Source organism: Sphaerodactylus townsendi, linkage group LG04 (assembly GCF_021028975.2).
Source record: "Sphaerodactylus townsendi isolate TG3544 linkage group LG04, MPM_Stown_v2.3, whole genome shotgun sequence".
In the NCBI taxonomy this organism is placed as follows: domain Eukaryota; kingdom Metazoa; phylum Chordata; class Lepidosauria; order Squamata; family Sphaerodactylidae; genus Sphaerodactylus; species Sphaerodactylus townsendi.
In genome coordinates this window covers 98,206,142-98,226,845 of record NC_059428.1, presented here as the reverse complement: position 1 = coordinate 98,226,845, position 20,704 = coordinate 98,206,142, and positions in this window count along the sequence as shown.

Genomic DNA, 20,704 nt, shown 5'->3' with positions numbered 1-20,704 from the left:
GACCTCAGTGGGCTGCAATGAGATTAAGGATGGACATCATGGCTTCCTCCTAAGAAAATATAAGGGCCTGGATCCAGGTTAATCACTATATTTTGTTTCTCATCATTGCTGCTTCACTTGCTTTCTTAAAGAGATCAGATTTTTATCACATCTTTTCTTGTGCTGTGCTGCATTTTTCATCTATCAAGTTTCTTGTCACTGTCTTTTCCTGTAATTTATTCTGATTCCAACTTCCCTTGATGTGCAGCACATGCACCAATTTGTGATATGGTTACATCAACCACCCTCTTCTGGTAACACTGACATAATTCTTTCAGTAACATACTTTGAATCCAAGTAAACACACAATTCTATTGATGAATGGTAACTATTTACACAAATATGGACTAATTAGGAAAGTATGAGAAGTCTTCTCTTCTGTTAGATCATGGTTTGCTGAGAAGCCTCTGAAGAGCTAAAAGGCAACACACTTAAGCACAACCTTCTTGAAGTGGTAGCATCCTCACAAGAGCCAGATTCACAGGACAACCCAATCATTAATGAACATCACATTTATACAAACATGGAAGAATCTGTGCATAGTGCATATGAACAAATTATTTTCTCGGCTGCTAGACCCAAGTTAACACTGGCTATGGTTGCCATGAGAAATTTAGATCTCAATTCCCATAGAGAGGGAAGCACAAAACCAAATGAATACCTACTGCTTCTGAGACTCCACAGGAACATAAGCCCTGGGAAGAGGTTTGGGGCTATAATGACCTGTTGGCATAGTTTGAAAGCAGAGGACTGTGAAAGCTATTTTAAATTTATGAAAGATGATATTAGAAAGGTAAGAGGCTCTCTGTGATCTCTTTTGATCAATCCAAACCATCGGGAAATTTTGGAACTGGATATGGTGTGCCTTTCAATGTTGTGTCAAAATTGAAAACTTAGTCACAAAGCTGGGAATTGTCTAGGGTGACACAATGGAAAGTAGCTGGTAAAGAATAGCAATGAAAATTGTTATTGTAGCCTGCAACCCAGGTAGGCTCTCTCTGCAGCTGCGGAAGACATTGCCTTGAGCCTTGGTCAATTGGAATATTTCTCTGTTTACTCAAATAGTTAATCAAGGAAACACATGTGCAGGTCCCAACTGAACAAAAACCAAGTCCAGCGCACAACAGGGCGATTGGAATACTCAAGGCCAGGGTCAGAATGCCCCTTAAAAAGAAATTTTGCATAATCTCTTATATCTGTAATTATTATTCCATCATTTCAGCTCAAAATTTCAGCACTACATAAGAGTTAGGCCATGACTTTTCTCTGAAACAATTTCTGAATGGAATCAGTCAAAAAGCTTCCCCTTGTCATTCTCACCAATCCATAGGATATTGTCAGCTTAAACTCAGCATGCTTATGTTGATGCAAACTCTCCAAATTGGCTCCAACGCTGTCATAACTGAAAACTACAGATCTGATTGTGAATGAAGCACTGTGTACGTGTGTGCATATGTGTATACAGAGAGAGAGAGAGAGAGAGAGAGAGAGAATTTACTGTTTCTGCTAAGTGCTTATTTTGCTGTCCTTAAATTTAAGGCTATTTTCATACTTATCCAAATGTTTGATTTTCGTAATTATTGCCTCCCCTCTGTTTCAGCTCCCAAGAACCCGCAGCATGGAAATAAAATTGTGATTTAGATATTTAGTCCCCACGGTCCTGTCTGCGCTCAGCAAATGGTTCCATGTCACTCGCTGCATCACAATATCGAAGCCACAGAGCTCTGTGGCAGCTAATCCTCTGAGCCTGTTAATAAGCTTAGGAGCACGTTCATTGAAGACTGACGCGTTAGTCACAAACAGGGAGAAAATATCTACTGGGGGAAGCTGAATTGGTTTTAATCATCTGCTAATCACCAGTAATGAGACCTACTCTGGGGAAGAAAAGAAAAACAGATAGTCAGAGGGAGGTTTTGTTCTTCACAGTGGAGTAACAGGGAATGAGAGGGCAGCTGTTATTAGGAGAGAAAAGAAGGAAAGAAAGGACGGATTTGGCCAGACCAGATGAAGCTTCTTCTGCTGTGCACTGTTTTGTTAGCTGAGTGTTTCATTCAGTCTCCCAAACTTCAGATCGTTCAGTCTTTCCCCACCTCCCTTTCCAAGGCCTAGCCCACCTCCATGGAATAGGCAACCTTCTTCCTTTTAGAATTTGCAAATTTAAACTTAGTTACATTGGATATTCCAGATTTATTTATTCATTCATGAATTCATTGAAAAGTAAAGAGTGAACAAGAAAAAGACAGGAATGGTAAGCAAGTATGTGTGGAAAAAGGATAAAGAGAAAATGGGAAAGGTGAACATTGTTTGCCAGTAGTCTGTCCTCAACTTGAAGCCTGGCAAAGAATTAAGACCAAACTGAACACATTTGGAAGGGGGAAGTTCAGTGTGAACACTCATGTTTCAGGCCTCATGCAGTGAATGGTCTTTTCTGCACAAGTCTTTCACAATATATCTTGCCACACAATGGTACATATTTTTCCTTAGAATTCCACACTTTTTTCTTCCATTGTTTCCCCGAGTATTTTAACCACAGTGGCTTTTTTATCCATTTCCAAGCCAGCTTCCCCTAAGCATGCAATCATGTTGAAACAGTCTTTATTTCTCTATTCCACCAAATACTTGGCCCTTAGCCAAACCCCATGTAGTTGCCCAACATCCCCTTCAGCCATTTTATCCTCCCTCCTTCTCCATTTAAAAAGATTTTTAAATATTTTTTCTCTTTTTCATATCAAACTAGCAATGTAACATTGAGGCAGGGATACAAAGAAGCAGGGTTTATTGGATCAGCTTTGTCAATTTCACATAAAACTAGCAATGTATTTTAATGCAGAAAACAGTTTTTAAGCTGATAGTGATTGCATCAGCAATAGAACACTGAGACCCTTGGGTGGTTGAAAAAAATACTAGAATTAATCACTGTATATACTTGGAGACTGTTGCAGTAATGATTGAGTATTACTGCAGATCAAATTTGGCCAAAAATGTGTTCTTTGTGTGTGGTACTTGAGATGCATGTTTCTGATCTTTCAGTTAATGGTGCCTGGTCCAGGAGTTGTTTTGGCTTCCATTTTGGATTGGTAGTTCTCAGCAGTAGAAGCTGAGATATTTTTGAATTGCCACTTCAAAATGTAACTGCACAGTAACAGTAGAGTACCTACACAAAATGAAAAATGGGGGAGGTTTGCTCTTCTGTGTCATGGATTACATCCCATCATCATCAAGAAGAATATGTTTTCAACAGCAGCATGTGGAGTCATGCAACTGAATAGACAAGGGGGATTTGTGCAGGGTCAGGGGGAGTGAGATGTGAGGACTGGTTTAACAGAAAAATTGGCTGTTGGGAAAATATGTGATAAGCTGTGCACATGGAAAAGGGCAGTGACCTGGGAGCACCTACTGCTGAAGCATTGTTGCAATGAAGAGGGTTGGTCCTGCTTATTGCCTGGATATGAGACTACTATATGCTCAACTTATTTGAGTATAATGGCATGATGTGCAGGCATCTGGAATGGAAGCAGCATCTAACAGCATATTCCTCTATCTTTTAGAATTCAAGAAGCTCACCTTGATCATTCAAAACCCTAAAGTAAGATAACTAGGGAAGCAGGTAAACCAGAAATTCAAATGACCCAATCCTTTGTGATTGTCACCAACATTATAAATGTGTCATTAGAAATATGCCCTTATGGCAGCATTGCTCTTGTAGTAGGAGGACATCACAAGCCAATACAGCCATGCAATGATGTGGAGACAGAGGATTAGGGAAGAGTAGACATTTGTTTGATTCAGGCATAACAGCCAACCATGGGTTGTATCCAGCACAAGGCTTTTCTAGGGCTCACACAAAGATCTGGCTAACCCCTATCCCTAGCAGCTCTGCTCATGCAAGAGGCAGGAGGGGGTGATTATACCCTTTCCAACTCCCTAGTACAGCTTTACAGCTCCATGCAGGTCTCATGACCTCAGAAAAGGACAAAGCTGGGCAAACCCACAGCTGCCAGCATGTTCCGTTGATGGATCTCAGGATTTGTCCCAGTGTTATCTTGTCCATTTTATGTACATAGAATTTAGAACTGGAAAGACCTGATTCATTCCATACTCAGCCATGAAGTTCATTGGGAGATTTTGGACTAGTCTGTCTACCCTACCTCATGGAATAAAACAGAGAAGGGGAGAACCAGGTATGCTGATAGAAGATCTATTACGAAAAGGTATGGCAAAAAATGTAACAATAGATAAGATCACACTACTTCATTGTGGAAATTTGACTGAAAAATCCTCAGCAAAATGAAGGGGAGTCTCTTCCATTACAATAATGATTGCATAGGAAATGTCCATGGTGGGATGTGCCCTTACTTTAGCAAAGGCAGCCTTTAGAAGAGAAAAAGCATTTAAACTGTCCAGTTTTGGGTTATAGAAAAGTCAAAATGTGATATGCAATTTCAGCTCTGAGGCAGTGTCTTGGAAGGGAAGAAATGGCCCATTGCACATCTGGGATTTTTTTTTAAGGAGTTGTGTGGGACTAATGCAGTAGAGGCACCAGAAGGAAAATCTAACCCGTAATGTATTTTGCTGCTAAAAAATACGATTACCAGCTGTATAATAAACAAATTCTTTATTTAGTGAAACAACAGCCCAGTGGTTGAGTAATAGACTTGAAGCCACACAAATTAACCTTCCCTGGGATTGCCAGCAATTTCTTTCATCAGGATTTAGTTCTTTCTACTGTTACAGCCCATTCCGGCAATATTTCCAACAAGACAGAGAGATTAAGTATTTTCTCTTTTCCCTTTTCCTTTTACATCCATGTCAGTTTAAGTGACATCATCTATTTCTATCATTCTTATTTCTCTGGCAGCTGAAACAGTTATGGAAGAGCTTTGTTAAAAGACCTGTCCTTTGAAATGTGTGTGTGTGTGTGCACATGTGCAGACATTTGTATATGTGACTGTATGAATGGACATAAAGAGCCTCTGTTAGAAAAAGGCCATATTATTTTTTTTGACAAATATCTAACATTACTGCTACTTTATTATAAGACCATAAATGGAGCTGCCTTAAAATGTTAGACCAATGGCAGAGCCTGGAACCTCCCAGAATAACAGTTGATCACCACGCTACAGAGATCAGTTCTCCTGGAGAAAATGGCTGCTCTGGCATTATATCTTGCTGAGCCCCCAGCCCTCCCCAAACCCTATTCTCCCCAGGCTCCAGCCCTGAATTCCCAGGAATTTCCAAACTCAGAGTTGACAACCCTATATCTAGATCAGTGTCACCTACTCTGACTAGTAGAAGCTCGCCAGTTTTTCAGGGAGGAAAGTTCCTCACTGACACCTGATGACCACATCTGAGGTATAACTGGGAATACAAGGGATTGAACCTATGACCTTCTACAACCAGGAACTGTGTCTGGATCTTTAATGCTTTATAACACAGCCAATCCCATCCCCCCCCCCAAAAAAAAATTTAATTTTGGTGGAATCATTTTGAGAGCAAATAACAAGGAATATTACTAAATTGACAACAGGAGCCTTTATAAAGAATATATTTTTCCATCCTGGCACCTCAGTTACAGAGCTGTAGCAAAGGGGAACAGTGCCTGGGGCACATGTGTGCCCTGTGCCCCTGCCATGCCCCACCCATCCCTGCCCCAGAACGCCCCCACCACACCCCTGGAATGCCCCCACACTGGAGCAAGAAGCCCTCCCAGGCGCTACACCTCTGCTCAGTTATGAAATGTTTGTATTGAGGAAAAGGGCTTACTCTCCCACGTGTGATCTAGGGAGGGGCTTATTCTCTGACATATGGAAGGAGGTTTTCTCTGGAGTTCAGCAGTGGTCATGACTAGAGTCTGGATATTGCATCCTAGGTCTGATTCAAATGTTAAGTTTTGGACAACTTGACATTCATTACAACTGTCCAGGCAAATATCAACCCTGATCATGGCCAGTAAGCTTTCTACAGACATTCCCATGAATACTTCTTGGTTAGGGCAGAGCTTGCTGCTGTGATCCCATTCTCCCTTATGCACATCCAGTCTCTGCTGCTAGGTCTGAAAAGGACTGCTTTTGTAAAGCATGGCAAATTTAGAATAGCCAGAATTCCATAAACTACTGGTTTTATTTTTCAGGTTTTTAAAACTTTTCCCTGGTAGACTACAGGTGCAACTTGATACCAGTTCTTATCCGGCACCATATTTGGAGAGGGGGAGGCTTTGTTTTAGATTTGTAAACCACCTTGAGAAAAAATGAGATAAAATATTTTAATATGAATAAACAAATCTAAGCTACTCAAGTCTGCCTGGCATTCTTTATGGAAGGAAGATGGGATCACAGGCTTATCAGAATATTCTCATCTGTCAACCTGGTTGTAGTGTAATGTGTGTTTGAATGTCTATATGGTTTTATTGAATTGCTTAAATATTTTAAATGCACCTTATTCAAATACTATTTTAATGATTTTACTTTTTTGATGCTCACCACCTTAGAGACTCTGCTTGGGTAGAAAGGGAGCATATAAATGTTTTAACTAGCCAAACAAAACAAACAATTTTTTTCTGTTTTTTTTTTGTTTTAACATCCAGCCTGATGAAAAGTTCTGTACTTAAAAGCTTACACACTTTTCTGTGGCATTTTTTTTATTCTAATGGACATAACCCTATTTAAATGTTACCAAACCCCAGCCATGTTGCTGAAAGTTTGTTTTCCTGGCCTTCCTTGGGGACTCATGTTTCTGAAAATATACCCTTAGTAATTACACAATGAAAGTCAATATGTTCATATTTCCTACCTGTGAGCACCACCTGTGCCGAAGATCTGGGATGTAGGGATGAAATGCTACTTACACACATATTAGTCTAAGCATGTGAAATGTTTTCATGCTAATGTCACAAGGCTTGACACTTGAGAATACTGGCATGCTCATGCTCCATGCATTCAGATCAGTCTATAGATCTAATTCCAAACTGTGTGCTCTACGTACAGATACTTAAATCCACAGATATGGGTGATACTCACCCAGAGGCGGAGTGAGGGGAAACTGCACCCAGGGCACGCGCATGCCCTGCGCCCCTGCCATGGAGTTGCCTGCCCCTGCCCCACCCTGGAACACCGCCGAAATGCCCCCTTGATGGCCCGGCCATGCCTCTGCTACTGCTCCATCAAGGGCGTCAGGCCCCTCCATCCCATGGGTGCTACACCACTGCACTCACTCCAACAGGGTTTTTTGCAGACTTGGGAGACCCACTTGGTCTGCAGAAAAACTGAAATTAAAAAAATCCTGTGGGGTTTAATTCCCCATAATTTTAAAATAGCATTATCAATGCATGCACAAATATTTTTTTCAAAATGGTGATGGATGCTGCCACCACTGTCAAGAGGTGCCAGTGTAGGCTGTGGTGGCAGCAGCAGCAGATACTGGGAGTGGCTTCCAGGCTGTACCACTACTGCAGTGGACGTTTCAGGCTGCTCCACGGGTCTGGCCGTGAAGAGTCAGATATGGCTAAGGAATTTTCCTCTCCAGGGAAAGATGGGATTCCTCACCCACCCATGAGGGAAAGATAGAATTCCCCCCAGCGAATTTCATGCACCCCCTACTTGTACAGACTCTACTACCAGGTCTACTTCCAACTTAATTGCATGAGGGAAGGCTTTCAGCAGCATTCTATGGGAAAGAGAAATAATGGCCTTTTCTACAGAAGTTGCTTAAAGCATCTCAATAATGTTTTCAAAACCTCCCTTTTCTCACATGCTCATCCACACTCACCTTCTTGCATAATTTTTTAAAGAAAAAAATTGGGGCTATTCAGACTCAAAATCAACAGCTGTCTGTAAAACAAATCCTGTGATGGGAAGGGAAAATCAGCCACTCAGATGAGCCCATTAGAAGTGCTACTCCAGCATCCAGCCATTTTCAAGGGAAATGAAATGTTGGAAGGAACACAGAGGAGAAAGTGGAGTTCTGCCTCAAGAGAGCAATGAAAGCGCAGGTCTGGCTCAAGAAAAAGAACAGAGTGAAGAGCAGTGGCATAACTAGGCAAACTGGAGCCCTGAGCCCAAGAACCATGAGTTTGATGCCCAGAGGCGCGTGCCCAATCTGGCAGCTGTACACACACACCCTTGTAGCTACGCCCAGTGGTGTATCTAGGCAAACTGGAGTTTGGCGCCCCCCATGGGCAGCCACCCTCCCCCACTGTGACCAAGCAATGATTTTTTACACCAGGTTGTTTCAAAGTCACCATCACATTATAGAACATGCCCCAACTCACAAATCTGGAGAGCTGTAATAAGCCATGCCACACACAGCAGAAATAATTTTTTGAAAACATTTTTAAGAATGCTTTCAAAATGTTTTAATACTGCTATGAGAAACATTTTATGGTGTGCTTTGTATCCAGTACCCCCAATTCGGGGAAACAGCATCACTTCCAATGTTTCAAAGGAGAACCTGCCCTTCCTAGTTTCAACAAGCCATGCTGGAATCCACCCCCAAACAGCCTCATTTTCAATGGTGTTTTAAAGCTAGGGGCCAGATTCTCCTTTTAAACTCTACCTTAAAGGGAGAATCTGGGGTTCCCAGTTAAAAAACAACATTTGGAAGTAGAAGTGCTATTTTGGGGTTGATTCTCCCTCACCCTGAAACAGCATCTTACTTGCAATGTTTTAGAGCGCTAGGGGACCTCAGATTCTCCTTGGAAATCCATGTCCCAAAGGCGGGGGGATTTAAAAGGGAAAATCTAAGGGGGGAAATTTAGGAGGTGCCTGCTGGCAGGAGGTGCAATTGTTAAGCCTAGCAAGCACCAAACTTTCAGGGTATCTTTAGGAGAATCTCCCTAATGATTACCACCCAGGTTTGGTGAAGATTTGGTTCAAGGGGTCCAAAGTTATGGACCCCTCAAAGGGGTGCTTAACCCCCATCTTCTATTGGCTCCCATTGGAAACAATGGATGATTAAGGGAGACACCCCAGCTTTGGGAGTCCATAGCTTTGGACCCCCCTGGACCAGAAACTTCTAAAGATACCTAGGTAATTATCATTCAAAGATTTTCCTGGTGATACCTCCCAGGTTTGGTGAAGTTTGGTTCAGGGGGTCCAAAGTTATCAACCCTCAAAGGTATAGCCTCATCTCCTATTAGCTCCCATTGGAAACAATGGGGGGGATGCAGGCAGCACCCCTTTTGGAGTCCATGAACTTTGGACTCCCTGAACCAAACCTCTCAAAGCACTGGCTCCTATGGATAAATCAGGAGAGTCTCCCAAAACATCCCTGAAATATTGGTGCTGCTAGCCTAAAAACTGCGCCCTCTGCAGGCCAAAAATGGAAATACACTGAAAATACAAAAAATCCTACAAACAAACCTGCGCCCCCACAGGGCTGCGCTCAGGGCAACTGCCCACTTTGCCCAGTGGGAGGAACGCCTCTGGTGAAGAGCGGCTCTGCCACACTATTAGGCAGAGCAGTTTACCTCTATCTCAGAGAGTGCTGTCTCTGAGTGGACCTTGTACAATTTAGTCTGTCTCTAGGGAAAAGGCAGGATGGGATGGGTGGAATCCTGTGAGAGAGAGAAGGTGCCAGCTAGAGGCAAGTCAATAATAGTCTATGCTTGAAACCACTGAAGAGAAGTCCGACTATTCTGTGAAGTCATAACCAGTTTAAGTTTTTGTGCCTCAGCCAGGTTTCTACTTGGTCCTCCTGGAGACATGTGCTGCTGGTTTGTTCCTTTAAAGCCAACTTGAAAATTTTCTTAGTTCATTATGTAGTTGATCCAGGCTAAGTGATCTCATCTTCTTGTGTACCACAAAACTTACTTTATGGCAGTGAACCCAGAACCTATATACTCACTTTCTGTAGAACATCTGTAAGGCCCCTTCCACGCATGCAGAATAATGCCCTTTCAATCCACTTTCACAATTGTTTGATGTGGGTTTTGCTATTCCACACAGTAAAATCCAGCTCCAAAGTGCATTGAAAGCGGATTGAAAGTGCATTATTCTGCATGTGCGGAAGGGGCCTAAATTGAGAGAAAGATTTGTAGGTTCAAAAAAAACCCTAGATCCCAAAAATCTTAGGAGGCTGTGTGCATGCCCTCAATTGGGAAAAAAGCCTTGTCACACAGGCCTGAGAGTTTCTTAGGCCCCCACTTGAATAGACTCTACTACCAGGTCTAGTTCCGACTTAAGGCTACAGCGGACTTCAACAGACCACTCAAAATCAACAGCTGCCTGTAAAAAAAAAATCTTAATGAGTTCTTATTCAATAGTACTAATTCAGAGTCGCAGTGACAGAATACTGAATTGCATTGTTCAAGCTAAACTACAAAGTTTCAGTTTTCCTCTATATAGATTACAATCTGCAGCATTCCCTACCTTGGCCTGAGAGATCTACTGCATAGATCTGAATTCAGCTGTATTATGTCATTCATGTGCACTGAAGGTCAGCAGGTAACACATAATGGAGTTCTGTTCTTTTTTCACATGAACAAGGTATTGTAGTACTGCAGGTTCCCATCTCTCTTCATTTCATCTGTCTGTCTCTAAGGTTTATTAGCATATTTGACAGATTAAAAGGTGAAGGTCAAACAAATCCCCAAGGAAATATGGCTAATTATTGTCATATTTTTAAACACTTTCATTCAAAGAATTTTTTTAAAAGAACAAAACTCAGCACTACAGCTCAAATGATTCTTTTATGGTGTGCATTTCCCTGCACCGCCCTCAAGTTGTTTGAGCACAATTATCTCTTTACATGGGTAGCAACATTGCTAGGCTACACTTCAGACAATTGGCATCCTATAAGTGACTTCCTGGTCTAGCAATCAAAGCCTATAGAAGTTGTTCAACATAGCCTGACAAAGAGTGTAAACATGATCAGATGGTTCTTTCATCTACTTTTCATCTGGAAACGTAAGAAGAAAACAAATGTGCAAACTTTTTCATCTCCTGGTTGAGTACATGATTCTTATTCTAAAGATCCCATTCCTGTTATTACCATCTGAACTAGCCAGTTGAGTCACAATCAGCTGACAAAATCATTTTAACCATGGCTACTAGTGCACAAGCTGTCACCATCTAATGAGCCCTCAGCTCACTGAGGAAGGCAAAAAAGAAGGAGCCTGTACTACATTTTATTTAAAGGTATCTTGTGTGCTGCTCACAAATTAACTGTTCCAACAGCTTGCTTTCCACTACATCCAAGAGCTCAGTGATCTTCACCTTCACCTTGTAGCCCAGATGTACTTTGGCACTGCATGATGAACTCCGCCCATTTCTCTTCAGCATCTGTGGTTCAAGGTTTCTACCGATTTTGCATTTTACACATTCTTGCACAGAATGTACATTCCCTCAAGAATTCCCTCAAGAAACCCTGTTGTTTCAGTTGATACAATTTTCGTTCCACCAAACTGATTAAAGTTCAGCAGCAAATTTGTAAAAGTCCTTTTTACTGTTTGGGGAGGGAACAGAGATACCTATCAAGCCACAAAATGGGTTCTAGGCCATTTGTGTTACACTGCAATCCATTTGTGTGACAGTGCAATCCTAAATAGTGTTATTTATTGCTTCAACATGCATAGAAGAGTACAACTCTGCACAGGCTGCAAATCTGCCAGTGCGGTCTGGAGATCTCGGTTGATCTCTAGAGTATGGAGATCAGTTCCCCTGGAGAAAATGGCTGTTTTGGAGGGTGAACTCTATGGCATTATACCCCACTGAGTCCTTCCCCTCCCCAAACCCCATCTACTCCAGGCTCCACCCTCAAATCTCTATGAATGTCCCAACCCAGCCTAGGTAGCATTATAATTGTATTACCTCTTGTACCCAGCTAGGTCTATGTCTTACAGGAAGTCTGTCTTTCAATCTTTATTGAGTAAGAAGAATAGCTGGTGTTGCTTAGTAGCTAGGAGAATGAGGTTTTCCAGGAGGTTCCTGGTTCAAATCTCATCCCAGCCACAAATGGGTAGGTAGCCTTAGTCAACCCACTCTCTCTTCCTAATTCCCAGTATGGCTTTTAAGATTGTTGTGCAGTGGTGTAGCGTCAATGGGACGGGGGGCACAAGGGTGCGCGCCTCTGTGGGGGTATGGCCTGGGTGTAGAGGGAGCATGGTGGGGGCATTCTGGGGTGGGCAGGAGTGGGCGTGGCATGACGGGCATGGGGCACATGCGTGCCTGAGGCACAGTTCCCCCTCACTCCATCTCTGTTGTTATGATTATGTCAGTGAGTACTTTGAACATCAAAATCATTATGTAAATGTGAACTACTCTTTTACTCACCAGATAAAAAATAGACTTTAAAAAAGAACTTACCAGCCTCTCTGATTAAAATTGAGATGCACTGGTTCATCCACAATGAAACTGACTAGGTTTCTTACACTGAGTTCACAATTACTTCCCAAAGCAATGTGTTCATGGCTAAAACATTCTTTGTGTCATATTTGGAGCACTGAAAACTGCATCCTAAAAATAGCTTTCAATGTAGCAAAAATATGTATGTATATTCCATTTCTATCCTGTCCTCACAACAACCCCGTGAGATAAATAAAGATGAGATATAACTGGCCCCATATGACCCAGTGAGGTTCCAAGGTGAGCAGAGAATTGAACCCAGATCTCCCCAATGTAGGTCGGTAGCTACAATGTAGGTTGGTAGCTACAGGGATTTTTTTAGGGTGTAAGATATATTAGATTTTGTGGCTTAGATCCAGCCAGCCTTTTTTTGGTCAAAATTACTATATTCCTTTTTACTCTGGTCCACCCCCCATATCACTGACGCAATCAGTTTTACACTAGGATGCTATGGAGTCCACTTCCCTTGCTGAGACTTCTGTCTTGTGTGTGTCGTTGCAAAGGATAAGTTTTGTACAGTGACTTCTGACAGACTTCAAGAACCTACAAAATATGGAGGTGGATGGTGATTTGATGGAAGGGGATGTACTTCTGTATTGGACAAGGTGAAGAGTGAAGTAAACCTGATTAGTTTAATGAGCCAGTGTGTAGTTTTGCTTCATATTAATATTAATTTACACATCTTGTCAGGGTTCAAGACAATGTATCTATTTTTTGAAGAATTAATTGTCTGACAGGTATGTAAAGATAGTCTTTCTAAACCTTGCTCATTGCAGGTAAATCATTACATGGCCCAAGACATTTTTCATTAGTTGTGTTGTCTGTCAAGAAGAAGCCTTGCCAAAGTATTACTGATAATACTGCTGGATCAATGATGAAGATGTTCGGTCTCCATTTATCCATCAGTTCATATATATATAGATACATATTTTAAAACATCAATTTACAACATGATAATTACATGAAGCTTATTGTCCTATAAGCAATAGTGCTTTACTGATTGTGCATTGTCTGGTCTCACGGAAATGAGTTGAATACATAGCTGAAAAGTGATATCAAGAAGAAAAATGAAGCTGATGAATAATTGTAATAGTGTATGATGTAATTATTTCCCTCAAAAACAAGGTCCATTGGCACATTAAAGGGCATTTCTCCTGCATACAAGCTACTGTGGTCTATTTTCAGAACCAGACAAGCAAAAGTGTTTGTTCAATTCCACACAGCATAATAACAGGTTACATCCATTATTTTTGAATCGAGGTCTATTTTATTCTGCTTTTGTCCTTTGCATGGGTGTCCATTTTCCATGAAGGAAGTAATCCGTTTTCTTTCTGCCTTTCGAATGGCAGAAAGAATATAAAAAAAATATTTTTTACAATGCAAACACACAGGGGTGAACATCCCATTTTTATGTGTTCTGATTGGCTCTTCCACCACCACAGTCCCCCTTCAGCCCACTCCCACCCTCTGCGAAGGGAATGCTTCCAATTGGTGGAAAATCTATAGCAACCCTGGGAGCCCAAGCAGGACCTCTCCCCCCCCCCCACCCCGTTTCTCCAGTATGGAAAAAAGATTTGGGGCTTTGAAATTACATGTAAACATGAAGCATTCAATCCCACCCTTAACATTGTGATATACAAAATAATAAAAAAAAAAACTATCCAAAAAGGGAGCAAAGCAAAATGTCACATTCACATGTGCTTGGGGGACATTTCTGAAATGGTGGGTAATCACACTAGTCAGAAGCTCAGTAGAAAAGAAACTGACATGACATGGCAGAACAACAGGCAGTTGGGTGGGAAAAATAAAGTGTTTTGGCACCAGTCGTGTACCACCAATGGGAACATGTGTGGTCACATGTCCCCAGGTAGAGGCCATTTTGTCACGTGGGGGCAGAAAATCGCCCCCACATGGCAACACCCCTGTGCACAGATGGAACAGCTGGGGCAGCTGTGGGGCTGTTGCTGGCCACCCTCGTCTGGGTTCAGTGGTGCAGCTTTGTCTTATGGGCTGCAGGACGAGCAGCCGTGCTCCCCCGCAGTGCTGCAGAAACCCCCTTGCCTGCAGGCCCCGTCCTCCCACTGTATAGCCAGCTGCAAGTTCTGCACCACACCTTCCAGCTTCCCCAGGATCCAGGTGTTGTGTTGTGGCCCTCCGCAGCCCTCCAGCTCTTTTACCAGCTCAGCCACAGCTGGGAGAGGGGTCGCAGGTGTTGCCCCCATGTCCAGTCCTGTCGGCTGAGCCCTTCCCCGGGTCCCAGCCAGGCATGTAGCAGGCGGCTTCTGACTCACCGGCTTTCCCTGCCAGCTTTAACAACAACTCCCTGGCCCAGCTGTCCCCAGCCATTTCAAGGCCATTGGTGCCAGCTTCATTGGGGGGAAGGTGTGTCAGCAACTGGGCAAATTTCCTGGCTGAGTGCAAGGGTTGAGGCAGTACCCAGCCCTGGACAGTCTCTTTAAAACAAGCACACAAGGTGGAAGATGCACCCGTCTGCATTCAAGCCATGTGCAGCTGCTGCTGGTAACTAGCTCAAAGCTGTTCGATTAACATGTGCTGTTGTAGTGGTGCGGGATATGGGGCAGGGAGTCAGGGGCAACAAGATGAAGGACAACAAAGGGTGGGGTAGTTTGGGCCATGAAAAGTGCAATGAGGCTTGTCCACAGGCAGAGAACAGAGATATTGTGATGAGGGGAGATGCAGGCGAAAAAGGGTTGGGGCAGGGGCAGTGATCTTGAACTTGGTAACCCAAAGCACATACAAAGTGTGTTTGTTGTTCCTCACAGCCTTTCCTGTATTTGCAGAGTGCGTTTGCTGAAAGATGAAGTTCATGGGAGTAAGCATTACTTCATAGGAAACTTCTCTGCACATGCTCAGAGATAGAACCTCCCCCTCCCCAAAAAAACCCCAATCAACTGAGCTCTCGGGTGTCAAATGTGGGGGGTGCAATTTCATTACTTGCCAAGGGCACCATTTCTTACAGATATGCCCCTGTTTGGCACCTTTACTGTTCCCTTGGGAGCGGGTTCAACTTGGGATTTTTCAAAAAGATTGCAATTTTGGCATTTTTTAAAAAAACGTGGGTTGAAGGGAAATATCATGAGTGAATCCCGCTTTGGGGGAGGGACCCATGCAAAGTTGTTGCCCAAACCGGATATTTCCTTTTGTCAACCCATTATTTTTGTACTATGCGAAATCGACCTTTGTTTCGGAATGTGTTTAATAAAAGAAAGCTGTTATGGGCAGAATATTAACATGTCAGAATAAATAGAGTTCAAAACTATATGTAATAGGTAATTAGAGTTCATTATCCTGGGTGTGCATTACACAAGTCTTCCTATTTTTGTCAGTGAAATGTGGGGGGGGGGGGCATTCTTCTTAGTAAACATGTTCAGAATGTCCTCTTCTTATTACAGTTCTGATGCTATTTGATCCTAATACCTGACGTGCTCCAGGAAAGGGCAGGGCAGGTACAGTGGCTCTTGTGGACACCATTATGAAGACTATAAAGATGAAATTTTCATTGATGTTTCTTCTAGCTCTTGACAAACATTGGAATGAAGATGATTCAGAATAGAATAGAGAAGCATCAGAGAAGGCATCATCATTAAGTCTGTAGTAGACACTTATACATACAAAAGCACAAGAGCCTGCATGATGTAGCCGTTAAGAGCAATGAACTGTAATCTGGAGAAGTGGGTTTGATTCCCCACTCCTCCACAGGCAGCCTGCTGGGTGACCTTGGGGTAGCCACAGTTCTCTCAGAACTCTATCTGCCTCACCTACCTCACAAGGTGCTAGGCAAGGCAATTGTAAGCTGTTGTGAGACTCTTTAAAGTAAAGAAAAATGGCATATAAAAGTCCTCTTCTTCATGTTGCCAACAGGGACCCTGGAGTTTTCCAGTGGAATTGTACAGCTGGATGGCAATTAGCCTACAATGAATGTGCCCTCTTTAGTATAGTTGCCATGAGTTAAACATTACAGATTCATAAATTAGGAAAGATAATTAACTACTGATATTCTGACTCTTCACCAACCTGTTTCAGTTGAAGGGAGACACACCGGGAAAAGAAAAAGTGAAAAGGATTGTGCTAATAATTGGGTCTGTGCACTGTGTTTCCATGGATTATTGCTCCATTGGGAAGGAGTTTTTGGAAGGAGAAGTAACCTTACTGTTTCCCTGGCTGAGTCCAGAACTGTCTCTGTGCATTTACTGCCCACTCTGCCATTTTGCCCACATGTTGCAATTGTGAAATGCCTTCCCAGGCAGATTGCAATTTCCTACAAAATAATGGCACTTTTTCTTATTGATCAAAAATTATCACAGAAGATTAATTGTGCAATGGGCATAATTTCTGAAAATTTCTGGAGGAAATGAAAAGCTAAGGACAGGAAATGTTCCTTTATATTGCCTATTTTTAAAAGGAAAGCTTTCTTCTGTCTTCATATGCATTTCCCTTAAATGTGGGGAATTCTATCCTGATCAGTAAAGGAGGAGGAGGAGTTTGGATTTATATCCCCCCTTTCTCTCCTGTAGGAGACTCAAAGGGGCTTACAATCTCCTTGCCCTTCCCCCCTCACAACAAACACCCTGTGAGGTGGGTGCGGCTGAGAGAGCTCCGAAAAGCTGTGACTCGCCCAAGGTCACCCAGCTGGCATGTGTGGGAGTGTACAGGCTAATCTGATATTTGAATTTTGGTTTATTTCAAATGTGCCTTAAATAAAAATGGTCCAAGTATTTTAGCACAGTGACATCACTTTAAAATGACATTAATATTACAGTACACAAGGACATTTCTAAAGTATGTAAAACTTGCAGAGCAAAACCCTGGATGTTTTCCCTTCAATTTTCCTTCAATTCTTCCTGATGGGGCAATGCAGCTTTATAGCTTTTTTTGAAACCTCTTTTGGAACTCAGTCAGGGTGATGCTGAATGTATTTAAATCTTCCTCATAAAAGGTTTAGTCTAAGTTGCTTCTCCAGTACTTGTTTGAACATTAAATATGCAAATAATCATCATTACACTTCCAACAATTACACATGTTTGTGAGCACTATGTCAAGTACTGGCAGCAGTGCAATCATTTGTAAAGACAAATATTCCATTCCAAGAGATGTCATGCTGCTTAGAAGATTTCTTTTTGTATTAGTAGCCACACTGCTGCTTCATAAAGTGTGCAAATGAACGTGACAGTGCTGCCAATAGCTGCCAGTTCCTTCCTCTCAGCAGAGCAGATGTCAATCAACCATCCCAAACAGACAAGGCCGCGGCAGACATTAAACATGCAGGATGTAGCGAAGAGGCCACAAACAACGCAGGGATCTTGCAGACTCCATGTACTCTCCTTACGCACGCTCTCTCTCTCTCTCTTTCTGAGGAGGCCTGAGGCCTTTGGAATATTTTAATTTCTGATTTCTGACTATATTATCATGCGTTTGTAACAGACGAATTGTAATTTGTAGCTCTGAGGTGATATGAAAAGCAGCCTGAAACCATAGGACAGCTGCAGAAGTGTACATCAGGTTTTCCTCTGTTCTTCTTTTCCCTCTTCTCTTCCCTCTGCTCCCCCCCCCCCCCCCCCCGTTGCTCTTTATGTAGTTATGGATAATTGTCACTGTTCACTTTTATCACATCCAAAGTAGCAGCTTAGAGAAGCTGTGACTTTAGTCCTGACTAATCTTGCCTCCTCCTGAAGTGGGAAAATCCCAAGTATTTCAGGGTCCTATTGATAACCCTTGTGCTTCTTTTCCATAAAAGACGGATGACTCTGGCAAGCTTGGGAGAGTGCAGATAATGGGATTGACTTGGTACTTAAATCTCAGTGAACCAAGACAGCATAAGTAATTAGTGAATTGGATCCATACTGGGTGCTAATGACGGCTAATACTGCCCCACACCATTCTAAAAACCACAAGATGCACATCCATCTCACTCTGATAAAAACCAAAGGGACACTGCTTTGCAGGCATCATTTATTTCTACTTCTCCTACACAGAATTTATTCCTTTCTTGTTTGGGGAGGGGGGAATCTAATTTTCCAGAAGTGACATCCTGAAGAACAAAGTGACCATCCTCTCAGCAGAGTTCATTATGATTACAATACCTCTGGTGTTTTTAATTAAGAAAGGCTAATTAAGAGAAACCATGCATTTATCTTCTTATCTGCTTGTCAGGGGACAGAGTCACTAACACTAACTGTATGTTTGTTTGCACAAAGAAGGTCATTAATACCATATTGGTGACTGATATTCACTTTATTTAATATTAAAGAATTCCATTATTTCTTGCATTGTCAACTCCAGCAAGCAAACCCCAAACAAACAAATGCAAACCCAGTGTCATTTCAGTCATTATTACCTGCCCCTTCCCTATGGGTGTAATTGCAGAGTGTTTGTATACAAACGAGCATTCTACCTCATTTTTCTTTTCCCATGAAGAGATAGCATTTTATCAGGATAATTTAGATAAATGTCTTTCCATAGAGTTTGCTTATCCTTCCAGAAGCTATGATCGACAAACAGCCACACAAGATGAATGGCACAGTGTTTTGGTAAAATGTATTCTCAGTTGAAAGCAGAAAATGGTTGAAGGTGGTGTGAATTTCTCATTTTCCCCAGATGTGGTTAGCAGACAACAAAATTTCACACACACAAACACATAATTTGACTAGTTATTCATGGATATACAGCCACAGACACCAAGATGGTGGTGGGAAGACAGAGAGATTAATTTATTTGCCTAAAATAGGGAGAGGGCCAAGTAGTACAGTAATGAAGGATACACTTCATGTGTGCCATATGAGCCCAAACCTTTGCACACAGTCCTATATATGTGTACTGAGAAGAAAGTCACTTTGTCTTCACGGAAGAATAACTCCCAAGTAAGTATGTGTTAGACTGCTGCAGCATTAAGCTCCAGGTAAACAAAGCTATCAAAAATTAATTTTAGGTCAGAATATACAAAAGCATCATGTCAGTATTACATATATGCGTAAATGACCCCATGTAGCTATAATGTCTGCCATCAGTCTGAGGGGCTTTGGAGAGAGGCGAATTAATTTATTCAGAATATGGTTCTAACATTGGAAGTCTGAAGAGAAAGATGCTTGGAATAAGAGTGGCATATTGTGAGCCTGGACTTCCAGACTTCCAGCAGGCATTGTGCTGCCAGCTGAGCTTTGAAGCTAAACAAATGACTCCTGCCTCTTTCAGTCTCTTTCTCAGACTGTAATTTGTCCTGCCTATTGGACATAAAAAGGTGTGGCTCCAAAGAGCAACATAGAAGAAGCTAAGATTAAAAATTATTCCCCTGGAATTGCAAATCATCATTCTGCCAGGTCCATATATGTTATTAGAGTTTTACATGATATTGAATGGGGGATTTAAAAAAAAAATTCAGATTTAAAAACTTCAGATATCATGGAAGTTTGCGTTACAACAAACTCTTCATAACCATTTTTTTCTCCATTATATCTTTATCCTATGAAGAGAAAAAGCAGTTTGCAAATCATTAGAAGACATACATGGTTAATATAGGATGAATATATGGACGTGTAGTGCAATCCTAAGCAGAGTTATGCTTTTAAAAATTGGTTGAATAGATTTAGAAGTGTGCCCTGATTAGAATATCCCAGATTAGTCCAATCTCATCAGATCTCAGAAGTTAAGCAGGGTCCACCCTGGATAGTATTTGGATAGAAGATGACCAAGAAATACCAGGGTTGTGACACTTCCTTCCACACATGCAGAATAATGTACTTTCAATCCACTTTCAATGCACTTTGAAGCTGGATTTTGCTGTGTGGAACAGCAAAATCCACTGTCAAACAGTTGTGAAAGTGGATTGAATGTGCATTATTCTGCACGTGTGGAAAGGGACACTGAGGAAGGCAATGGCAAACCACTCCTGACAGTCTCTTGAATTGAAGACCCCCCCCCCCCGGGTCATCATGTCAGCTGTGACTTGAAGACAAAAACAACAACACTCTGTTTAGGACTGCACTGATATTCTCTAATAAAGAGAAGGCTTAACTAAATCCTAATTAGACTGACTTAACTAGGTGGACTAAGGCAAAGAAAAGAAATACCCACTGCAAGTATAAGTCCAGAAGAAGCACAAAACTCTTCCAGCTTTTACCATTTATGAATGCATTCAGGTGTACATAGTTTGGAGCAGTGAGCTGCTGCAGAAATACACATAGAGCAGTTGGGCCAGAAGAACAAACTTCTTTTAAGCCCTTTCCACACAGCGGAAAGGGCGCCTCTCCACCAGCAGAAATTATGTCAGTGGAGGGGAGGGGGCCGTTTGCATGGGAGCGTGCGAGCGGCCC